This window comes from Hyperolius riggenbachi, chromosome 3, assembly GCF_040937935.1.
Source record: "Hyperolius riggenbachi isolate aHypRig1 chromosome 3, aHypRig1.pri, whole genome shotgun sequence".
In the NCBI taxonomy this organism is placed as follows: domain Eukaryota; kingdom Metazoa; phylum Chordata; class Amphibia; order Anura; family Hyperoliidae; genus Hyperolius; species Hyperolius riggenbachi.
This window is the reverse complement of record NC_090648.1, coordinates 168041244-168057336: the sequence shown is the minus strand read 5'-3', so window position 1 is coordinate 168057336 and position 16093 is coordinate 168041244. Positions and strand designations below refer to the sequence as shown.

The 16093-nt window shown below is 46.4% G+C and overlaps 1 protein-coding gene across 3 annotated transcripts in view; it reads right to left on the bottom strand.

Annotated features, from left to right (window-relative positions):
* Positions 1–11024: 11024 nt before the first annotated feature.
* The window catches only part of WDR93 (WD repeat domain 93), a 147941-nt gene continuing 142872 nt past the window's right edge, over positions 11025–16093 (bottom strand). For all 3 annotated transcript variants that reach the window (XR_011030264.1, XR_011030265.1, XM_068275213.1), the window contains one exon: positions 11025–11180. The gene's annotated coding sequence lies outside the window, so the exon portion shown is untranslated. The remainder of the gene's footprint in view (positions 11181–16093) is intronic.

Sequence of the window (16093 nt, the reverse complement as noted above, 5' to 3'; positions counted from 1 at the left end):
CAGATGCTAAATGCTATTCAAGGTAACTGTTTGGCATCTAATCCTTTTTCGAGAGGGAAATAGAACATGGGAGGGAATTAAATGAATCACCGCTAATTGCATATTTATTTATGAAGCTTCTGAATTGCAGGTGACCCAGGGGTAATGCAGAGAGAATGAAAGCTAACAGTTAGGCACATGGCTAAAATAATGGCGTATTCAAAGCTAGATGGATGAGTGACCTGTACACAAAAATAAAAGGAAAGAAGCTAGATCGGCAATTGCTTAACTAACAAAAATGTGGAAGGTGATGAGAAAATGTCCTTAACTTCTTCAGGACCACAGGCTTTACCCCCCTAAAGACCAGGCCATTTTTTGTAAAATGGGCCACTGCAGCTTTAAGGCCAAGCTGCATGGCCGCACAACACAGCACACAAGTGATCCCCGCCCCAAAATTTTCTCCCCACCAACAGAGCTCTATGTTGGTGGGATCAGAACGCCCCGTGAATGTTTGTTTATTTATTAATTTTATTAATACATTTTTAATACATTTTCCAGTTTTTTTATATTTAGATATTCCCCCCCTCCCTTGCCAGCCAATCCCCGTGATCACCGCTGAGACTCAGGAGGGGACAGCCATGTCACACGGATCGCAGCGCTGTACACGGTATTCAGATGGCCGTCTAACAGTCTCCAAGCGGCGATCTACCAAGCAGGAGATGTGCACGCAGCCTGCGCGCGATCTTCTGCAAACTGAAGCCCCAGGACTTTACGCCGATCAGCGTCAGGCGGTCCTGGGGCTGCCGCCGCGGCCACGCCCACTGGCGTGACGCGGCCGGCAAGCAGTTAAAGTGGAAGATCATAGGAAAAAAGAATCGGAGTGAAAAATATATAAAGCAAAAACTTAGGCCCTTATTCAATTTATTTGTTCTCCTAACTTTTCTCCTAGAAGACAATTTTTCATCTTTTCATCTGTTTAAAATAATTTTTGTCCTCTGCAATTGAAAAAGTAGCAAAAAATAGATGAAAAAGTACCATCAAAATTATGCTGAGTATTTTTTTGCTCACTGGTGGCTTTAAAGGAAAGCTGTAACAAAAAAAAACTCCCTGGGGGGGGGGGGGAGAGGGGGGGGTTCACCTGGGGTGGGGGAAGCCTCCGGATCCTATTGAGGCTTCCCCCGTCTTCCTCGGTCCCACAGTGGTGGCAATAAAGCCCTCCGAACAGCGGTTATGTAAATATTTACCTTCCCCGCTCTAACGCAGGATCGGCTCTCCACTCGGAGATACGCAGAAATTATTTATTTTATTTATTTATTGTATTTATAAAGCACTAACATATTACGTAGCGCTGACATTAGTTTAGGTTACAGACAATATTTAGGGGTGACATACAGCAATAAGACAATCCATAAATACAAGAAAACCAGATCACACAGCACAGTATGAGTACAAGGTAATGCTTAGTCAGTCACTGGATGGAGCATGGAGATTAGGCAAGTTAGGTTCACTCAGATGCATAGCATGGGTGTACAGTAATGGAGGTGCATGATCAGGTAGGACACAAAAGGAGGAGGACCCTGCCCGAAGGCTTACAATCTAGAGGGAGGGGTAGGGGCACGAAAGGTAGGGTCCAGAGTCCAGCTGCGAGTTTAGAGCACTTGTGAGGGGTGGTAGCCCAGAGTAAAAAGGTGAGTTTTGAGGGCCTTTGAGGGCAAGTCTCCTGCGCCTGTGCAGTAGAGCGGACCCGACAGAGATCGGCTATTTTCGCCTATCTCCATGCGGAGAGCCGCTACAGCGCCCCCGCTGGAGCCAGGACAGGTAAATAAATCAGCGCTTGTCAGCCTTGTCGAGGGAGGATTCCAGGACACTTCGGAGGAGCCCAGTGCTGGGCCGAAATTACGCATGAGCGTAATTACGCATCGTAATTCAATGTAAATTTACGCGTAAGCCCTACGCGTAAATTACGGTCTTACGCGTAATTATTTACGCGTAAGCAGTAGAGTGGTATCGTAATTACACTCTCTACCGTAATTGCTAGGTATGCGTAATTTTACGAACACTTACGCGTAATTTTACGCGTAATTACTAACGTAAAAACTCCCCTTTTCTAAGAGTAGCCAATCAGTCAACATCCTAAGCAACCAATAGTATCTTCTCCCGCCCATTAGTATAAGCGTACGTTTTGACGCATACGAATGATATGTATGCAATAACTGTCACATTGACGGCTATTGCGTACATATCGGCCGTATGCGTAAAAAAATACGCATTAATGGGTATTACAGCACTACGCGTAACATCGTAGTGTAAGCGCCTACATTACGGTATCCTTATGCGTAACTGCGTAAGTTTACGCGTAATTACAGTGATGTACCGTAGATTATTTTCTACGCCGTAACCGTAATTGCGTAATGCGTAATAGCGTAAAATTACGCGTAATGATCCGTAAGCGTAGATTTTTCCATTACGACCAGCACTGGAGGAGCCTGTGCTGGACTGCCTGCAGCTACAGGGATGGGGGAAACCTCACTGGGACCCTAAGGCTTCCCCCTACCGAGGTGAGTTCCCCCCAGGGGAACTTTTTTTTTGTTACAGGTTCTCTTAAAGGACATCTGAAGTGAGAGGGATGAGGAGGCTACCATATTTATTCCTTTTAGTAATAACAGTTGCCTGGCTTTCCTGCTGATCCTCTGCCTATAATACTTTTAGCCATAGACCCTGAACAAGCATATGCAGATCAGGAGTTTTTGACATTATTGTCAGATCTGACAAGATTAGCTGCATGCTTGTTTCTGGTGTAATTCAGTCACTACTCTAGCCAAACAGACCAACAGGAACTGATATTGCTTAAAAAGAAATCCGTATGGCAGCCACCATATTCTTCTCACTTCAATTGTCCTTTACAGGTATTTTCCTAAGAAGGTGTGAAAATATCGCCTAGGAGAAAACTTAGGAGAAAAAGTGAACTGAATAAAGGCCGTGGTGTTTTCAGGTTGGCTCTATATATAGCAAAGATAAATGGCAAACCTTCAATTTTCAGCTTGATTACTTTATATGAGCAAATAAAATATAGTCATGTCACAGTGCTAGAACATAAGCTGGCAGGTAGGGTTGTCAGAGTGTGTGGCGAATAATCACTAATCATCTAACGTCAGCACAAAACCTGCCCGGGGAACTGCAGAGTTGGGTACGTATTGTTCCGCCTCTGGTGAGTAAAAGCCAAAAAATGCTTTGTCAATCAGCCTGTGGCTCTCTCTCACTCTTTTGCTGTACAAAGTCATAAAAACTGCCCTTGCAGAGGGGCCCTAAACCCATTTTCCTGGCAGAGCCAGATCCTGGATTTCTGATACATACATTGAGAAACTGATAAGCCCAAACTCCAGAGCCAAGTTGTAAATCTTACTCTGACAGATAAATAAAAAGACCCTTGTCAGTGAAGAGTCAGTCATTGTCAGTGAAGAGTCAGTCACAAAGTTTAGCAGTGCGTTGACTTCCGATTCACACAGAAATAAATAATACCCATGTTTTATTATATTTTCATACTTCGGAATCAGAAACTGTTATTGTATTCATTATCTGACAAGATGCCATAGAGTTCTGACATTTCCATATATTTCATATCTGTTCCTTCCCTACCGAGGATGGGTGGATCTGATTTAGAATGGCAGAGTCCACCCGGCTCTCATTACGATCTCTGCCTCAGCAGAGAGGGGGTTACAGGTCTGCGCTGTAGATCCAGAAGTCCAGAAGGGTCCACAGTCCTTTTGCCTGGCTGAACAACACCATCAAATATCAGCATGGACCACTGATAATATCGCTGGATTATTTTACCACATTGCTGGAATTTACATAGATTTTCCAGCACTGTGGACTTTTAAAAGACTAAGCAGATGCAAAGTAATTTCACAGACTGCCTCATAGTGATGATCGGAATCAGCTAATTATGATTACGCAAAATTTAGCCTAATGTTTCGCATAATTTTCACAATATTTTGCGTCATTTTCTGCCGACTTTATCGGTTAATAGAGATGTCGCGAACCTCCGAATTTCGGTTCGCGAACACCGTTCGCGAACTTCCGCGGAAGGTTCGGTTCGCGTAAAAGTTCGCGAACCGCAATAGACTTCAATGGGAAGGCGAACTTTGCAAAATAGAAAAAATTATGCTGCCCACAAAAGTGATGGAAAAGATGTTTCAAGGGGTCTAACACCTGGAGGGGGGCATGGCGGAGTGGGATACATGCCCAAAGTCCCGGGGAAAAATCTGAATTTTACGCAAAGCAGCGTTTTAAGGGCAGAAATCACATTGAATGCTAAATTGCAGGCTTAAAGTGCTTTCAAACATCTTGCATGTGTATGCATCAATCAGGGAGTGTAATTAGAGTACTGCTTCACACTGATACACCAAACTCACTGTGTAACGCACCACAAACAGCTGTTTGCGTAGTGACGGCCGTGCTGGACTGGTGCGCAACATGGCCAGAGTGCAGGCCGTGGCAGTTTTCCAGCCCATATGGTCGCCGGGCTGTGGTAGCTCAATGATAGAACAACAGTGACTGTCAAGCTGATCAAATTTGGTCTGTCCACAATGAAGCAACGACCTTATTATCTTCTTGTATGTAGGTAGGCATAGGTAGGAGTCCCAGTATAGGTAGGTAGGTAGGCATAGGTAGGAGTTCCAGTATAGGTAGGTAGGCATAGCTAGGTGTCCCAGTAGTTAGCTAGGGATAGGTAGGAGACCCAGTATAGGTAGGTAAGCATAGGTAGGAGTCCCAGTATAGGTAGGTAGGCATAGGTAGGTGACTCAGTAGTTAGCTAGGCATAGGTAGGAGACCCAGTATAGGTAGGTAAGCATAGGTAGGAGTCCCAGTATAGGTAGGTAGGTGCCTTAGTAGTTAGCTAGGCATAGGTAGGAGACCCAGTATAGGTAGGTAGGCATAGGTAGGAGTCCCAGTATAGGTAGGTAGGCATAGGTAGGTGCCTCAGTTTTTAGTTAGGCATAGGTAGGAGACCCAGTATAGGTCGGTAGGCATAGGTAGGTGTCCCAGTAGTTAGCTAGGCATAGGTAGGAGACCCAGTATAGGTAGGTAAGCATAGGTAGGAGTCCCAGTATAGGTAGGTAGGCATAGGTAGGTGCATCAGTAGTTAGCTAGGCATAGGTAGGAGACCCAGTATAGGTAGGTAAGCACAGGTAGGAGTCCCAGTATAGGTAGGTAGGTGCCTCAGTAGTTAGCTAGGCATAGGTAGGAGACCCAGTATAGGTAGGTAAGCATAAGTAGGTGTCCCAGTAGTTAGCTAGGCATAGGTAGGAGTCCCAGAATAGGTAGGTAGGCATAGGTACGTCCACTAGTATAGTTATTTAGGTGTCCCCGTATAGGTAAGTAGGTGCCGCAGTAGTTAGGTAGGCATAGGTAGGTGTCCCAGTATAGATAGTTAGGCAGGACCTGGCTGGCACAGTAATAACAATTACCAAGGTCCAGCTGCAACAGATAGGGCTGTATAATGTCAGTGTCAGTGAGCAACACACAAAAAATAAGCACATCAGGAAAACATTAGAGCTCTCAAAAGAGCTGTTGAGGGGTGCTATTTTAGCAATAACAATCAGCCAGGAGCAAGCCAGGAGCCTAACTAATCTTTCCCTAGGAGAAAAAATCTGCAGCAGCTCTCCCTAGTCTGTCTATTTGCAGCAGGCACACGAGTGAGTGTCATGGCCAGCGAGCCTGCCTTATATAAGGGGAGGTGGGGCTCCAGGGCTTAATGTAGCCTGAATGGCTACAATGTGCCTGCTGACTGTGATGCAGAGGGTCAAAGTTGACCCTCATAGTGCATTATGGGGCGAATCGAACTTCTGAAAAAGTTTGCATGGTCCAGGCGAACGCGAACCCCCAAAGTTCGCCTGGAACCGTTCGCAGGCGAACTGTTCGCGACATCTCTATCGGTTAATAGCAAAGCCCCCATACATGCTATTGACACCAAAATTGCTACATGTGTTAAGGGAATAGTGGGTACAAGTCGGTTTATCGTAGTTACCAAGGAAGGATTTGCATCATCTGATGCAAATAGTACTTTACATTTCTGGGTCAGAGTCTATGGCTAAAAGTATTAAGAACAGAGGATCAGCAGGGCAGCCAGGCAATGTGCATTGTTTAAAAGGAAATAAATAGGTCAGCCTCCATATCCCTCTCAGTTCAGGTGTACTTTAAAGAGACTCTGTAACAAAAATTTCATCCTTTTTTCTACCATCCTACAAGTTCCTAAACCTGTTCTAATGTGCTCTGGCTTACTGCAGCACTTTCTACTATCACCGTCTCTGTAATAAATCAATGTATGTTTCCCCTGTCGGACTTGTGCCCTCTGTCTGGAAGGCTGCCAACTCTTCCGTGCTGATCTGTTATGCACTCCCCGCTCCAGGCCCCTCTATGCACACTCCAGTGTGTGTGTTATTTACATAAGCCAGCAGCGTCTCTGCTCTCTTATCAGTGAGAGAAGAGAGCTGGATAAAAATCCTCCTCTGTTAGGCTGTGAAAGGAGCTGGCTGACACATGCTGAGGAATTACAGACAGGCCAGAGCTGTCTGCAGGAAGAAACAATCAGCCTGGCTGTCACTAGTATTCAGTGGATGAGAGCTGCAGGGGACAGAAGGTAAACACACAAATGATCTCTTGAGATTCAAAAGGAAGGCTGTATACAGCCTGCTTGTGTATAGATGTATTTTCTATGTGTGGACATACTGTACATCAACCTACTTCCTATTTTGGTGGCCATTTTGTTTGTTTATAAACAAGCTTTTAAAAATTGTTTTTGACTACTTTGAATGCGGCGGGGAACGGCGAAATTGTGACAGAGGGTAAGAGGAGATGTCCCCTAACGCACTTGCATGTTTACTTTTGTGCGATTTTAACAATACAGATTCTCTTTAAAAGGGTACATTTCTGTTATGTACAGCATTTAAAGAGACACTGAAGCGAGACTAAATCTCGCTTCAGGTCTTATATATAGCAGGGGCACGTGTGCCCCTGCTAAAACGCCGCTATCCCGCGGCTTAACGGGGGTCCCTTCACCCCCAACCCACCCCCCGCAAACCTGGGTCGGAAAAAGGTCGCTGGAGCTGATCTTCCTGGAGGCAGGGCTAACGGCTGCAGCCCTGCCTCCAGTCGCGTCTATCAGACGCGCATCGCCGCCTCTCCCACGCCCCTCTCAGTGAAGGAAGACTGAGAGGGGCGGGGGAGAGGCGGAGGTACGCGTCTGACAGACGCGCATGGGGCAGGGCTGCGGCGGTTAGCCCTGCCCCAACCAGGAAGCGCTCCCCCGCTGCTCGGAGGGGGTTTGGGGGGACAGGGACCCCCGTTAAGCCGCGCTATAGCGGCGTTTTAGCAGGGGCACGCATGCCCCTGCTAGCTATGAGGTCTGAAGCGAGATCTATTCTCGCTTCAGACTCTCTTTAAGTGGGCTTTTTGATCCTTTTTAGCCTCTTACACACTCCTATAAGTTCTACTTTACCATGAACTTGCTGGCAATCTGTTACTCTGCACTTATGAGTAGATGTGAGCAGTACAAAAACAATACATATAAAAAACTTCCTAAGGGCCCTTTTCCACTAGCGGCGTTTGCGATGCTGAATCGCAAAATCGCAAACCGCTAGTGATTTTGAAATCGCTACGGTTTTCTTTTTAACATAGGAATCGCGGTAGGTAATTTCCACTACCGCGATTCGTTTTTGACTCAGACGTGATCGCACCGCGGAGCGATCTTTGCCGCGATTTTGCTATGAAGTGCATTGCACAGCAAAATCGTGAACGCAATCGCCGGGAAGTTTCCTGCACTTGCGATTCAGCAATCGCTAGCGTTTAGCGCGAACGCTAGCGATTGCTAGTGGAAAAGGGCCCTTAAAGAGAATCTGTATTGCTAAAATCGCACAAAACATACCAGTGCGTTAGGGATTTTTATCCAGCTCTCTTCTCTCACTGATAAGAGAGCAGAGACGCTGCTGGCTTATGTAAATAACACACACACACTGGAGTGTGCATAAAGGGGCCTGGAGGGGGGAGTGCATAACAGATCAGCACGGAAGATTTGTCAGCCTTCCAGACACAGGGCAACAAGTCCGACAGGGGAAAGATACATTGATTTATTACAGAGATGGTGATAGTAGAAAGTGCTGCAGTAAGCCAGAGCACATTAGAACAGGTTTAGGAACTTGTAGGATGGTAGAAAATTGAAATGAAATTTTTGTTACAGAGTCTCTTTAAAACAGAAGATATTTGCAATTATTCAGGTTGGAGTGTGCTTCTGAGGTGTCCCACAATGCATCACTTCTGAATATGCAAATCATCCTTTAATGTCCCTGAAAGCTAAACACATCCTCAGAACTGCTGGAATGCAATGATGCGTCAGCTTGTTTATTGTACAGAGCCACGATAATCCAGCAATGCATAAAAGGATAATTTGCATATTCAGCAGTGATGCACTGTGAGACACCTCAGGAGCACACTCCAACCTCAATAGGCACATTTCTGTTTCTCATAAGTGCAGTAAACCCAAAATAAGCAGGGCCGGATTCAGGCCAAGGCCTCCTAGGCCATGGCCTAGGGCACCACAGGAGCAAGGGCACCAAAGCAGCAGGCTACACTGGTGCAGCATTTGCAAGCTTGCTAATGCTGCAATGCAGAAAGATCAGGCGAGCGCCTGACCACGGTACTCTGCTGCCAGCGGCCTGTGCAGCAGCCACCTTGCTCTCTGTGCACGTTTGCATTGTGGCAGGCGGCTATGGACTTGGGCAGCATTGGAGAAGGAAAGGAAGAGGAATCTTCTGCACTGTAGAGGCGTGGAGATATGAGTGACACTGATGGCTGCTGTGGTGTGAAGGTAAGCTGGCTACCTATACTAAAAGGGGGGTGGGAAAAAGGAGGGATTAAGGGAGTCATTAGGCTACCTATACTAGAGGGAAGGGGGGGAGGGGTCATCTGGCTACCTATACTGGAGGGAAGGGGTCATCTGGCTACCTATACTGAAGGGGGGTGGCTGGTGACAGTGGCCTTGGGCGGTAAAGAGTACAAGTCCGGCCCTGAAAATAAGAATATGGGTTTACATCAAAGTCCTATACATGGTTAGTAGAGTTGGGCCGAACCTCCGATTTTAGGTTCGCGAACCGGGTTCGCGAACTTCCGCGGAAGGTTCGGTTCGCGTTAAAGTTCGCGAACCACAATAGACTTCAATGGGGAGGCGAACTTTGAAAAAAAAAAAATTTATGCTAGCCACAAAAGTGATAGAAAAGATGTTTCAAGGGGTCTAACACCTGGAGGGGGGCATGGCGGAGTGGGATACACGCCAAAAGTCCCCGGGAAAAATCTGGATTTGACGCAAAGCAGCGTTTTAAGGGCAGAAATCATATTGAATGCTAAATGACAGGCCTAAAGTGCTTTAAAACATCTTGCATGTGTATACATCAATCAGGTAGTGTAATTAAGGTACTGCTTCACACTGACACACCAAACTGTTCACTGAACAGAACAGGTATGCAGTGGCGGGTTCACTGAACAGAACAGGTATGCAGTGGCGGGTTCACTGAACAGAACAGGTATATAGTGGCGGGTTCACTGAACAGAACAGGTATGCAGTGGCGGGTTCACTGAACAGAACAGGTATACAGTGGCGGGTTCACTGAACAGAACAGGTATGCAGTGGTGGGTTCACAGAACAGGTATGCAGTGGTGGGTTCACAGAACAGGTATGCAGTGGTGGGTTCACAGAACAGGTATGCAGTGGTGGGTTCACAGAACAGGTATGCAGTGGTGGGTTCACAGAACAGGTATGCAGTGGTGGGTTCACAGAACAGGTATGCAGTGGTGGGTTCACTGAACAGGTATGCAGTGGTGGGTTCACAGAACAGGTATGCAGTGGTGGGTTCACAGTACAGGTATGCAGTGGTGGGTTCACAGAACAGGTATGCAGTGGTGGGTTCACAGAACAGGTATGCAGTGGTGGGTTCACAGAACAGGTATGCAGTGGTGGGTTCACAGAACAGGTATGCAGTGGTGGGTTCACAGAACAGGTATGCAGTGGTGGGTTCACTGAACAGGTATGCAGTGGTGGGTTCACTGAACAGGTATGCAGTGGTGGGTTCACTGAACAGGTATGCAGTGGTGGGTTCACTGAACAGGTATGCAGTGGTGGGTTCACAGAACAGGTATGCAGTGGTGGGTTCACAGAACAGGTATGCAGTGGTGGGTTCACAGAACAGGTATGCAGTGGTGGGTTCACTGAACAGGTATGCAGTGGTGGGTTCACAGTACAGGTATGCAGTGGTGGGTTCACAGAACAGGTATGCAGTGGTGGGTTCACAGAACAGGTATGCAGTGGTGGGTTCACTGAACAGGTATTCAGTGGTGGGTTCACTGAACAGGTATGCAGTGGTGGGTTCACAGTACAGGTATGCAGTGGTGGGTTCACAGTACAGGTATGCAGTGGTGGGTTCACAGAACAGGTATGCAGCTAGGGACAAGCTAAGCCTAACTAATCTTTCCCTATGAGAGACAATCTGCAGCAGCTCGCCCTACTCTCACTAACGCAGGCACACGAGTGACCGTAATGGTCGCCGCTGCCTGCCTTTTAGTAGGGGGGGGGGGGGGGAAGTGGCTCCAGGGGCTAGTGTAGCCTAATTGGCTACACTGGGCCTGCTGACTGTGATGTAGAGGGTCAAAGTTGACCCTCATGGTGCATTATAGGGCGAACCGAACTTCCGCAAAAGTTCGCCTGCGGGACGCGAACGCGAACCACGGAAGTTCGCATGGAACCGTTCGCAGGCGAACCGTTCGGCCCAACTCTAATGGTTAGTTCTTCAGATACAACATTTATTATCCTATCAGTTAATTTTTATGTCAGGTTCTCTTAGCCTTTTGTGAGAGTGTGTTTTCCAATTTGTACAGCTGGTAATTAATGGTGATATCTTAAATATGAACTCTGCTGCTGCAAGAGAACATTACCTACTCCCGTTTTCATTATGAACGCCCCAAACATAACGCAAAATAATTGATTACATTATACAGGCTTAATTCACTGCAGAATTTAATTAATTTTGCTTACATTATGTGCGTCATTTGAAACAAGATGTAGAAAGTGTGTATTGAAGAGATGAGTGTCATAGGGAGGGCCCGTGAAAGTGCTAAACACTTCATTGAAATTTAATCCAGCTTTCTTTTCTCACCTAAAAAAAAGAAAACAATACAATTAATAGACAACAACCATTTGATAGCAACATTTAATAGGCAACAAGCTAATATGGTCACAAAACTTGCGCTTTAGCAAATTTAGCTGAGCCATAAGGGACAATTACTGTCCAATATTAAGGCTACATTTACAGTGGTGCGTTGTGGCATAACACCGCACTGCAGTGCACCACCTATGACGACGTTCACAGTGCCGCAGGTGCGTTGTAGTTTATTGGAGTGCGGTATTCTAACACACTGTGCATGCATGTTAACAGTAACAGTGAAGCTGTTTTCATTCACTGTATGCTTCATTTAATGCGACGCAATGCACAGACAACATGCGGCGCTGCTTCCCCATTCCATTGTGTTGAGTTCCTGCTGTTACAGATAATGCAACAGCCGCTGTAAAACGTAGCCTAAGCACTGCCTAAGCACTGTGTAATATGTTGGCGCTTTATAAATACAATAAATACATAAATAAAATAAGCCTTCTACACATGCTAGATTGTTCTCTGCTGAGGTAGCTGGCCAATGCTATTTTGGCAAAAAACTTTGTATGGTGGCTCTCGCTGTGTCACCAGGAGATCTGGAGTGCTGGATCATCTTGGTTGAGAGTGCAGGTTGAGCCACTTGTACTCTTACACAACCTACCTGCTCTGTGATGCTGCACTGTGCCATCATCCCTCCTCCCCCTCAATAGCAACCGATGAGTCACTAGCCTGTAGGCTAGTGATGCCTCTGTACAGAACTGTGTCCCAAACGATCGCCCAAGGAACTGAGTCACGATGCCTGCCAACAGTAATTGTGGGTGTATATACGGACCTTTTGAGACTCCAAATAAGAATAAATTTACATTATCAAGATGATTTAAAGCAAACCAGAAGTAAGGAAACTCACTTAAGGTTTGATACTTACGTACAAAGAGTAAAGACTGGACACTATGGAGCCTTCTCATTCCTCTGACCTGCCCATCATTCCTGCAGTGTTCCCGGTTAACCTTTCTCAATCTGACAGTGCTTCGGTCAGAGGGGTTGCTAGGATACTAAAATATCTTGGGGGGGTGCTCCCTTGGGCACTCCTGCCATGCCTAAAAATGGGCGTGAACAAATAGAATGTGGGCATGGCCATGGGTGGAGTCTAATGTACATAAACTTAGCAGTGGTGTAAGTAGGCCTGCCCAGTAAAATGTTGGATGAAGCTTTCTCTCCATTAATGGAAAGAAGAATCCCCGCACCCCCACCCCCCCCCCCAAAAAAAGCATAAATAAGCAGTATACCACATAAATGGGCAGTATCCCTGTAAACAAAGCTAGGTAAAGTTACCTGGCTTGTGTGCTGGGCTTTGCTGCTGGGCTGCGTGGCCCAATGCAAGGATTACACAGCAGTGGGGAAGAATTTATGTTATTTAATGCAATGACGGTAAGACAAAGTTTAAATTAGGGGTTGCCTTATTGTTCTGTACACACTAACTAACCACCTCTGGTCAGGAAGTTCCTTCAGTGCATTACATAGTAAGCTTCAAATCAAAGTGTCCTTTATTATGACATCAGGTGTGAGTAAACTCTGACATTGTGCAATGTGGCAGACATACTGGCAAGAAAGGACGGTGGGAGGAGGGTGACTAGGTAGGATCCATCTGAAAATGGCACCTGCGAATAATGGCGCGGGGTATTGCCGCTAATCCATTTGTCGCTTATAGCTATGTAACGTTAAAGAGGAACTGTAACATGAAAAGATCCTCTGGGGGGTACTCACCTCGGGTGGGGGAAGCCTCCGGATCCTAATGAGGCTTCCCACGCCGTCCTCCATCCATCAGGGGTCTCGCTGCAGCCCTCCGTGCAGCGGTGACGTAATATTTACCTTCCTGGCTCCTGCGCAGGCGCTCTGACGGCTGTCGGCTCCGAAGTAGGCGGAAATACCCGATCGCCGTCGGGTCTGCTCTACTGCGCAGGCGCAAATTTCCGGCGCCTGCGCAGTAGAGCAGACCCGACGGAGATCGGGTATTTCCGTCTATTTCCGTGCCGAAAGCCGCCACAGCGCCCCCGCTGGAGCCAGCAAAGGTAAATATTGAACTGACAGTCGGCACAGTCGCCGGCTGTTCGGAGGGCTGCGGCGAGACCCCCGTGGGACAGAGGACGGCGTGGGAAGCCTCATTAGGATCCGGAGGCTTCCCCCACCCGAGGTGAGTACCCCCCAGGGGATCTTTTTAATGTTACAGAGTCTCTTTAAAGCCTTATCGTTATTTAGCGTTAAAGCCTTATCGTTATTTAGCGTTAACACAGAACCCTCTCTGTACCTATCCCTAACCCCTAAACCCCCCCCCCCCGGTGGTGCCTAACTCTAACCACCCCCCTGGTGGTGCCTAACCCTAACCAACCCCCCTGGTGGTGCCTAACCCTAACCACCTCCCTGGTGGTGCCTAACCCTAAGACCCCCCTGGTGGTGCCTAACCCTAACCACCCCCCTGGTGGTGCCTAACCCTAACCACCCCCCTGGTGGTGCCTAACCATAACCACCCCCCTGGTGGTGCCTAACCCTAACCACCTCCCTGGTGGTGCCTAACCCTAAGACCCCCCTGGTGGTTCCTAACCCTAACCACCCCCCTGGTGGTGCCTAACCCTAACCACCCCCCTGGTGGTGCCTAACCCTAACCAACCCCCTGGAGGTGCCTAACCCTAGCCACCCCCCCGGTGGTGCCTAACCCTAAACTTGACAGTGTTGCATTAAATCCATTCACCATTTTGCAGTTAAACAACGCCTGCAGTTTGGCTTATGTAGGGAGCTATTGATAAATAACGTTACTGTGCCCAATAACGTCTACTGTTTGGTATATGAACGGCGCTATTGATAAATAACGTTAGTGTGTTCCGTTTTTCTTCTTTTTTCCCTGTGCGCCATTATTATGCAGTACTAACGATAAATAGCGATAAGCGTATCTTTTTAATGCGGCGCCATTTTTATGCATAGGCGCTGTGCGCCATTACTAACTGATCCGGACTAGGTAAGCCTCACAGCCGCTTTGTGATGTGAAGTGTAGCACTGTGCAAAACAGCTGTCAGGCTTCGTAGTCACCCTCCACCCACCGTCCTTCATTGCTGGTATGTCTGCCACATTGCACAATGTCAAATTTATTCACATCTGATGTTATAATAAGACACTTTGCTTCAATTTAAATGATAGTGCAGGTGTTACTGTTGCTAAACACTTTATAAGAAAACAATAAAGCAAAGAAAAATCATATCCTAAAGATCACTCCATAACACCCAATATAGGCGATATGCGCAAAGGGGTATAGGTCGCAGACCTATCACTATCCTTTATATACCAAAAGAGTTTATACATCATGATATGGCATTGTCAGTTTCAAAAACGGTCAGCAGCATACAACAACATAAAGTGCAACGTGCAGAAGAAACTTTTTATAGTTCATATCAAATGATTTCCATAAAGTGCATAGAATTGGGAGCGAATAGATAGATATAGAATAGCCCCAAAATGGTTGGTTTAAAAAAGTGCCTGTGCATGAGACATAAATAATTTATCAATGCTCTATGTAGTAGGAAGACCAAATCTTACTAGAGATAAACAAAAATACAACGTTCAAAACAGTAAACACACCTTTAATTCAAACTGTGTTGTGCAAACAATAGAACCTATTATGGTGAAAAAAGCAAAGCAAACAACTTGGTCCACAGAATGATAAGGAAGCAGGAGGCACAGAGTTCAAAAGAGACAGCTTACCCACTTGGAAGACAGAAAGACACTGTTCAGCCTCGCTGCACTCAGCCCTGTTGCTATACACCATCTTTCTATAGCAGGCCATACACTCGTTAGATTAGCAGCAGATAGATCATCAGATACATTTCTGCTGTATCTGATGTGTTTAGGAAAATTGTTTACTAGGAACAGATTTTCAATAGATTTCAGTATGAAATCTATTGAAAAACGAACTGATGGCATTTTTTTTGCCATCAGATTTCCATTAGGTCCAATGTAAAATGATAAGCAATCTCAACAGATCGACCTAGATTTTCCATCATGTCAGATCGATTGAAATCGTTTGAAATCGGCCACAAAACGAACGATTGGTCAATCGATTTGCGATCGATTGATCGATCGATTTTGAGCGATCCATCGGCCGCTAATCGGCTCAATGTATAGGCACCTTTATGCTAGGTACACACAATACAATTTTCTGTTGGATTTACCTGCCAGATCGATTTTTTCCAACATGTCCAATCTCAATTTCGATCGATTTCCACAGAAGTGAATGGAAATCGTTAGGAAAATCATTGGGAATTAAAAACGGACTTGTTGGAAAAAAATAGATCTGGCAGGTAAATCTAACAGAAAAATTGTATCCTGTGTACCAAGCATTTTCTATCCTCAAGTACATTGTTTGAAGCTTACTGGCAGAAACTCTTTCTCCACAGCCTCTCTGTAGTGCTGGCAGGCTCCTTCTCCTACACAGCAGAGTAGCAGAGCATCTACTCTGCCCCAGCCGTTCTGCCAGACAGGACATCTTCTGTAACCAGCGCTTTACTCTCAAGAATCTGATTCACACAGACACTAGGGGGAGAAGCCTGATACTGAAGATGTCTACAGACTCCAGAGACTAAGCAGCCAAAGCAGGTAAATAGTTCCGCCCCACCGTGCAGCTCTGTGGGAGGTCCAGGGCACTTCAAAATAGATCCCAGGCACAGGCCACAGATCTTAGCCCTAGCAACACACATAGCTTCTGTAGTCTTCAGACAGCCTTCGGTAGTATTCGCACCCCCAAGTTCTTCTGAAAATGAACGCATCTCCGCACAAGCAAGTCTGGACTTACGCATACACCATACGAATGTGCTTGTGTTCTCAGGGATGCAAATACTTCTTAAGGCTGCCAAAGACTACCAAAGCGCTATTCA